Source organism: Caretta caretta, chromosome 4 (assembly GCF_965140235.1).
Source record: "Caretta caretta isolate rCarCar2 chromosome 4, rCarCar1.hap1, whole genome shotgun sequence".
Taxonomy (NCBI): Eukaryota; Metazoa; Chordata; order Testudines; family Cheloniidae; genus Caretta; species Caretta caretta.
Genome location: NC_134209.1, coordinates 46,438,582 through 46,446,630, shown reverse-complemented (window position 1 = coordinate 46,446,630; position 8,049 = coordinate 46,438,582).

Sequence of the window (8,049 nt, the reverse complement as noted above, 5' to 3'; positions counted from 1 at the left end):
TAAATTAACTTTAATTTAATTCAATAGATCCTAAAGATACTTAAACTTAATTCAATTAAGTCTCCCAAGGATATGCAGGAAATTGCCATATCTGTCACAATGAGCACCTAACAATCCCCACTGAAATCATTTGGACTTGTGAATGCTCAGCACTTTGGAAAATCAGGCCACATTTATTGAGGAGCCAGAATGTGTATTTTGGAGCCTAAGGTTAGATGCCCATTTCTGAAAATCTTAGCCTGAAACTAACTATAGGAGAAGAATTTATATTGATCTCAGTTGAAACAACCTTAACCTCTCTGAGAATCAATGTATCCATGTTTTAATGGAGTATAAATATTTATCTTCCTCACAAAGTGCTGTGAGGCTTAATTCAACTAATGTTCATCAAGCACCCTGAAACCATCTGATGAAATCTTCCACAGAAGTTTCAAATTTTATTATCATATTTTAATATTTTTGTTGCTGCTGTTCTTTTGTTGTGGAAAGCCCATCATAACAATGCTGGATTCATTGAATGATGGACTTGCACATTGGTAGAAGCCTAGAGCAAAGCAGGATTTTATAAAAAGACATGGCTTTTGTGGGTCCTTTTGCCCTTTTGCAGCTACTTTGGCTCAAGTAACAGTTTTCTCCCTTATGATCCTTTCGCTATATCCTGCTGTGAAGCCATATATTATATTTTTGATATATTGATATGTTACTAGGAAAATAATACTTAAATCGTGCTTTTCAACTGAGTCTCAATAATAATAATAACACAGTAGAACCTTGGAGTTATGAACACCTTGGGAACAGAGGTTGTTCCTAACTCTGAAATGTTTGTAACTCTGAACAAAATGTTATGGTTGTTCTTTCAAAAGTTTACAGCTGAACATTGACTTAATACAGATTCGAAACTTTACTATACAGAAGTGAAATGCTGCTTTTAACCATCTTAATTTAAATGCAACAAGCACAGTGATAATTTCCTTTCTTTGTCAAATCTTTTTTTAATTTTTCCCTTTATTTTTTCAGTAGTTTACATATAACACAGTACTGTACTGTATTTGTTTGATTCGGGGGGCACGGGGTTGTTTGTTTTGGTCTCTCTGCTGCTGCCTGATTGCACACTTCAAATTCAAAATGAGGTGTATAGTTGACTGGTCAGTTTGTAACTCTGTTGTTCATAACTCTGAGATTCTACAGTAGTAATAATACCTAGCTCTTACATGGAGTGTAGTTGTAACTGTGTTGGTCCCAGCTCTGTGTGGCTCAAAAGCTTCTCTCTTTCACCAACAGAAGTTGGTCCAATAAAAGCTATTACCTCACCCACTTTGTCTCTCTAGCTCTTTTATATGGTACTTTTCATGAATAGATCTCAAATCACTTACAGATATTAATTTAGTCTTACAACATTTTTGTGAGGCAGGTAAGTGTTTTATAGGATACATGAGCATAGAGAGCTTGAATGACTTGTCTAAAATTACAGACTAAGTCTGTGGCAGAGCTGGGAATGGAATCCACATCTCCTGTCTCTGTCCATTGAACGAACCAATATTTATATCCAGTACAAATACCCACAAATGCTGAAACTAAAATATTTCTGTTAGTGAGATAAAAACATATTTAAAGGAATATTAATAACTGAGTGGTCTACTATTCTCTTTCCCATTATTTTATCAAAACCATCTCATCTTTTTTTACAAATGTAGCTTGTTGGCAGACTCTCCATTTTTACAAACCACAAGTTTATTTTCAGGGGAGTGGAGGGCAGGCTCCCTTTCTTTTGGAGATCTTAATAAACCTTGTTTAAGCATCAACATATCATGGAAACCACAGGTAGAACAACTCTGAAGTGGTGGTGGTTCTCCACTCCACCTTCTACTGCCAGGTTGTATTGATGTTGCATTGAAACTCATTATCAGACATCTATTCAAGGTCTTGTACCATTCCCGTTACTGTGGTAGCTCAGTGCCAATATATAAAATACAAACACACACACCTAGTCTCTCTGGCTTCTTTGAGCAGGTAAGGCCTAATGTATTTGAAGGCCTTTTTCAGTGTGAAAGCCCCTCCTTCGGGGCAGATTTTCCCTTTCTCTTTCCTTCTCCCTCCACTAGCAAATCCTCTGGGAGGTAAGTTGCAGCAGTACAAGGCAGCAACAACCACTTCTCCACAGAGGTGGCCAGAGCCAGCCCGAGGAGTTTTGCTGACCACAGCAGAAAATATTTTTGTCGCCGTCTTAACACACAAAGAGTTAAATATTTTACACTTGACTCTTAATAAATATTACAGAATCAAGTATAGTCTCTCAACATTGTGCATACACGTTTGTACTGAAAATACACATGAATTATGATTCCCTCTCTGACATGTGAACTAAGAAGCTACTTAGAAATAGCACATTAGTAATATCTCATTTATTTGATGTCTCTTTTTTTTTCTTTTGGATGATGTTGATTAAGCTTTGTTTTTCCATTTTTAAAATTTCCTTTTGTTGCTATGTAATTAATTTTTTTTTTATGCAGAGTGGGTAGGTGAAGCGGAGGAACAGAAGCAACCAGAAATGGATAATGAACAATCAACCTGACCATTTCAATTTCCCAGATTGTTCTGCATTTAATAATGTACCCTGTGGCAGAAACCACTAATTTTATTAATAGTTTACATTTGGGTTCCATGTGGGTGCTGATCTTTCATATTATTAAAATGGCTAACATATGTTTTTCCCACATCTTCTACAGGATATTGGTATAGCAGTTTTTAAAAAATGGCAAATTCTGCCGGACAGACTATGATCATTTTGTTTAAGAGATTAATTCACACAGTTTTAGTAGCTAAATAAATGACAGCTTCTATCTACTCGGTATTCAACCTGGGATTTGGATAGTAAAGTAGTTCACTGTAAAATGTGATGTTTTATATATTGCTCTCAAAAATAGAATAAATGCATAATCATCACAAAAGAAAATAATTTAAAATACCACATCCTAGTCTATTACCCTGTTCTCTTTCTGAGCAATTTATATTGCAAGCTTCTTGAGGCAAGGACTGTTTCTAGTGTTTTATACAGCACTGATCACACTGTGGGTGCTTTTAGACAATTAACCATGTGTGACAACTTCTAGTTGCACAGAAATTTAAAAAGAGCAAACATTAGGGATAGAGGGAAGTCAGTAAGAAGACTGAATGTTTCTGGGGATTGGTAATGGAGGTATGAGAGCCCTTTGATTTCTAGACTTCTAATTCAGCTCCAAGTGGGTAAATGAGTGAAGGGTGTTACCATTTCTAACGGCTGTTCAAAAGCCACATAAAATAAATTCGTAATCTCAGTTCAGTTCGTCATGATTCTGTCTCTACAACAGAAAAAACACCAAGGCAATTAGTACTAATTTGCACTTTAATTGCACTTCCATTGGTAGTTTCAAAAGAGCTCAACAAATGAATGGGCATGGACACTGAACTACCTTGTTGTTGGTTTTGGTCATAGTTTGTCTAGGTCAGGATTGAGTCAAACTGTGGAACATGGTGAGGAAATCTGTCCTGCTGTATCTGTTCTGTGTCTAAGGAAAGTATAGTTCAGTCTTTAAACTGTGAATCCAGCATCTTTTTCCAGTACTACATTCATTCCTTTTTTTAAAAGAAAAACTGCTTGAGTTGTAACCAGAACTATATGTACTAGAGAAGCAATTTTATTCCCTTATAAAAGGGACTTTTAAAATATATTCTAAGAATGTCAGTAGTGCAGGAGGTGAAATATATCCAAAACATTGTATAAAGCAGTTACAAAACATTATTTTGGCCTGAATCCAGGTAAAAATCTGTTAGCTATTCCGAGATGATATGAACATCTTCCCATAACTGACTTTAGAGAACAGAACTGAGAATATGCTTCGGGCTGGGAGAGTGATAATTTTATCCAGTATGTCATGACCAAATTTTGAGGACAGCATGTACATGTCTGTGAGGGAGAAACCTTCTCCGAGAGAGCTCAATTTAAAATGACCTCATCTAGAAGAAATCCAAGTACCATATGTTCAGCTGGCCTGAATTCAATTTCGTAAGGGTTTTAAAATGCAAATATTTTTGAGACTCAACCTTAGCGTACAGTGACTGCAAGAAAATCTCCTTCTATGTCTTATTTTGTTCGTGCTAATTTTTAATCTGCTCCAGACGTTTGTTGGGATCCAAAACACAGTAGCCTTAGGCTGAAAAGAGACAAATATAATATCATAACAGCAATGTACTGTCCCTCTGCCAATTGCACACTGTCTAATGTGATACAGAAAGCAGGGGATGGAGAAGTATCAATACACCTGTGCTTTTTATAGGCCAGTAAAACAGAAAAAAACACAAACTTTCCTGGAATATAGAGGTTTTATGACATTGTGACTTTCAACATGTGCAATCTAGATATGACATACATCACTTTACATCAGTTATAGTAATGATATATTTTTCATTAGTATCTTGTGGCCATAAATGCAGCTACTGATTAACAGCAATGGTAAATTAAGTGTTAATTCCCAATCCAAAATGTCCACATTGCTCTCTGTTTCTCACCAGATTGCCAAAATAAAATAAAAAATGGGGGGGGGGAGCTTTGTTTAAAACAAATGCTCCTGATGAGCCTCCTCCCAAAAAACATTAATACTGAACTAAGATGTGCTGGTATTTGAGAAAATAGGTGCAGCCATTTCAGTGAAGCCATGCTTAGTTACTCTCCTGAGGATCTGGCCTTAAGTGTTCTTGATGATTCAGTACATGGTATTCCACTCTGTAAGGGCCTGATCCACAGCCAATTGACATTTACGTCTTTCCACCAGGTACTTTCAAAAAACTTCAGCTACTCTCATCCTTTTAAAAAAAAAAAAAAAAACATACTACTGTGTGCTCATACCCTGAAAACACACATTCAGATTTTATATTACAATCTGCAAGGGCCTGGAATAGTAAAGAAATACTTTCCCCAATTTTGCTCTTAACACTGACATTCACCTGTGCCCCCTTTGGTGGTGTGACAATTGAGCCTATACAGTTACCCTAATTGTGAGCTCAGCCATAAAAAGTTGACAGAATAACCTATAATAACAAATGTTAACAGGGGGAAAAGCATGACAGAGAGACTGAATTAGTCCAAACAAAAAGGCCTACTGATATAACTCACAGCATGTTAAGATCATACTCAGTAAACAAGAAAAGTCTGGAACCAAAATAAGAAATCCAAAATTAGTGTGTTAGAAACTACAACTTATTTTGTGCACAAAATAATGAGGGGATGGGCTATTCAGCCCCCACACTACCACTCCTTAAAGAAAAAATTGGCTATTGAAGCAAGTTTCATGATCATGGCTGCCACCCCCAACCAATTCCTGGGATCGTACACCTGCATCATCATGATCCTGAGAGATGCCCTGACCAGGCCAGAGAGAAGGACCCTGCTGATGCCTCTACCACCTCTCACTAAATCCCAAACACCACCTGGGATGAAATAGGATTGGACTTTTGGACTGGGATTTCTTTTAAAAAAAAACAAAAAAAAACTCTCTCCCGCTAAAAGGAAAGGAAACCAAAGATGTTGTTAAATCTTTTATTTAAATAATTTACATTTCAAATGGTTTAATTCTTTTTCCTTCTTTTCTTTATCTTTAATAAAAGGTTGAAAAGATTTTTTTTTGTGGTGTTAAGCAAGCTGAGGTCGCTGAATACCAGACCCCAAACCTTATTTAACACTGTTCCATGTTGGACAGTGACTGGGTTATACTAATATCTTTGGGCTTCTATATTTGGTCCACATTAAAAAGGGGAGAGTTGGTGTTTGAAGTGACTACAAAATGATGTTGTTTTAAAGGTAAAGAAGTTAATTTTGCTCTGAATTCATCAAAAAAAACCCCACCCTTAAAATCCCCAAGTTTGGGTTCCAAAAGTGAAGATAACAAACTTTGGGCTATATCCACAAATATATCAGCACTGCAGCCTGTGCAGTTGGTGGGCCCAAGCCACCTTTATGACCATTTAAACAATCAGACCCTGCCTTAATTTAGAGCTGCCACAGGGCTACACTATGCTGTAGTTGAATGACACAGCCCCTGCAGGCTGTTCCAGTTCCCAGAGATTGCTAGGGTGGTGGGATGTTCCAGGAATATCCCAGCTCCCTGGACACAGCCCCACACCAGAGACTGTGGTGAGGTGCAGGGCACAGAACTGTTACGCCAACTCTACACCTCCCAGGGATTTTCCTGATGCTGGTGAGCCTCCGGGTAATTTCTTATGCCAGCTTTTCAGCTCCCAGGTTGTGCTGGAGTGGTTGGAGGTGGGACTAAAGACTTGGTCTCTCACATCAGGGCTTTGGTCTAGACCATGATGCAAGTAAAATCCATATCTTACCAGTATGGGGGGGGCAGCTAAGGGGGGAGCATGTGACTAAGAACGTCCTTTCTTTTACAAAATTGGAAATACTTATTTAGCCTGTTTTTATCTGTGCTGTATTTATTTTGTAAGCATCTCTGCAATTTTATTGGCTTTATCCTCTCATTAGCCAGAGCTTCACCATAATATATGCACTGAGACCTGGGTTCAATCTCTTCTTTCATAAATGTAAATCCTTATATGGGATTGCATTACTTTTCTTTATAAAACTTTTCCCTACAAAGTAGTTATTCCCTCAGTGTTACATATTTGGGCATTGGTAGCAGTGTTATCACTGTCACTCCTTCCAATGTGCATCGAGTACTTTCTTTCCAATAGAATTTCATTTTTACAATATTTTCAAGGAAAGAAAATATCCAAAGATTCCCATGACAGGATTTCATTATTGGTGTCTGTGGAGCAGAGAGGTGCAGCTTGCACCAGTACTTGCACTCAATGTTTATTATTAGTTGAATAGTATTCGCGCCTAGAGGCTTACTCGGGGGCACACAGGAAGTCTGTGTCAGGGCTGAGAAACAAACCCAGGTTTTCTGAATCCTAATCTAGAGCCTTAATCACAAGACTATTCTTCCTTTCAGGATTATGGACTGAGGCATCAGAAAGGAAAAGTGATAAAGTCAGACCCTTAAACTGGTTTATTGAAACAAATTGTTCCCTTAGTACTTCAGCTAAACTCCATTCTCTCTGCCTTCCACAGTACATGATCTCTTCTCATCTTCCACACTTTTAGTTTGGTAAGCAGGAAGAGATCCTGTTGAGCTGAGTAGTAGCACGTAGGAGAGAAAGAAAAGAAGTAAGCAGATTCAGCTCCAAGAACCTAATACTTAAAAGTAATAGGCAAATTTGGTCCATCAGTTGTACAACATTGAAACCATTACCCTGCTGTAGCTGGGAGGGAAAATGTGGCCTGATCCCTTTTTTTGTTTTTGTTTTGTTTTTAGGCAGTACTGGTTTCTCCTTAGGCTGGATCTTTTCTTTCTTTCTCTCCTCTGCAACCCAACCATGTTTTAAGTGGTCTTTGTTGCCAGGGTGTGGAGATTTTTGGCCAATATTATTTTCTGCATGAGACTGACTTATTTTATATAATATTTTCTGTGTTGAAAATTCAAATAACAAGCCACTTGCAACCCATGAGAGCTAGATAGTCACCCAAAAAGGTGACTGCTAGCTAGCAGGTTGTGACTTCCATGGAGAATGCATGTTGGTATGGCACACAAGAAATTAAGGTACACAACTAACGACCGTGTGTAACTTTATCAGGATATTGAAACACTTTGGGTGTATGAGCATGCAGTCAAATATGATTAGAGAAGTGCAGGTATTCCTCTAGAGGTTCCCTCCTTGATACTGCTCATACTAATAAAGACACATGTATAAATAGCTTTCCTTTGTGAAGCTCCAACAGCCATCTCTGTCTCCCCAGCTGGGGATTCCCCCAACATAGAACTGACAAAAACAACTCCCACCCCTCCACTGCAGCCATTAGTGCACGGAGGAACAACTTGCCACTGACCTCAGTGGCACTACTGGTAAAGTAAAGTACAACTCAATGGGAGTAGCAGAAGATGATCCTAAAGCATTACAGTGACACAGGAGCTGACGTGCAAACACGCACATGCTTAGCTTTACTACCCTAAC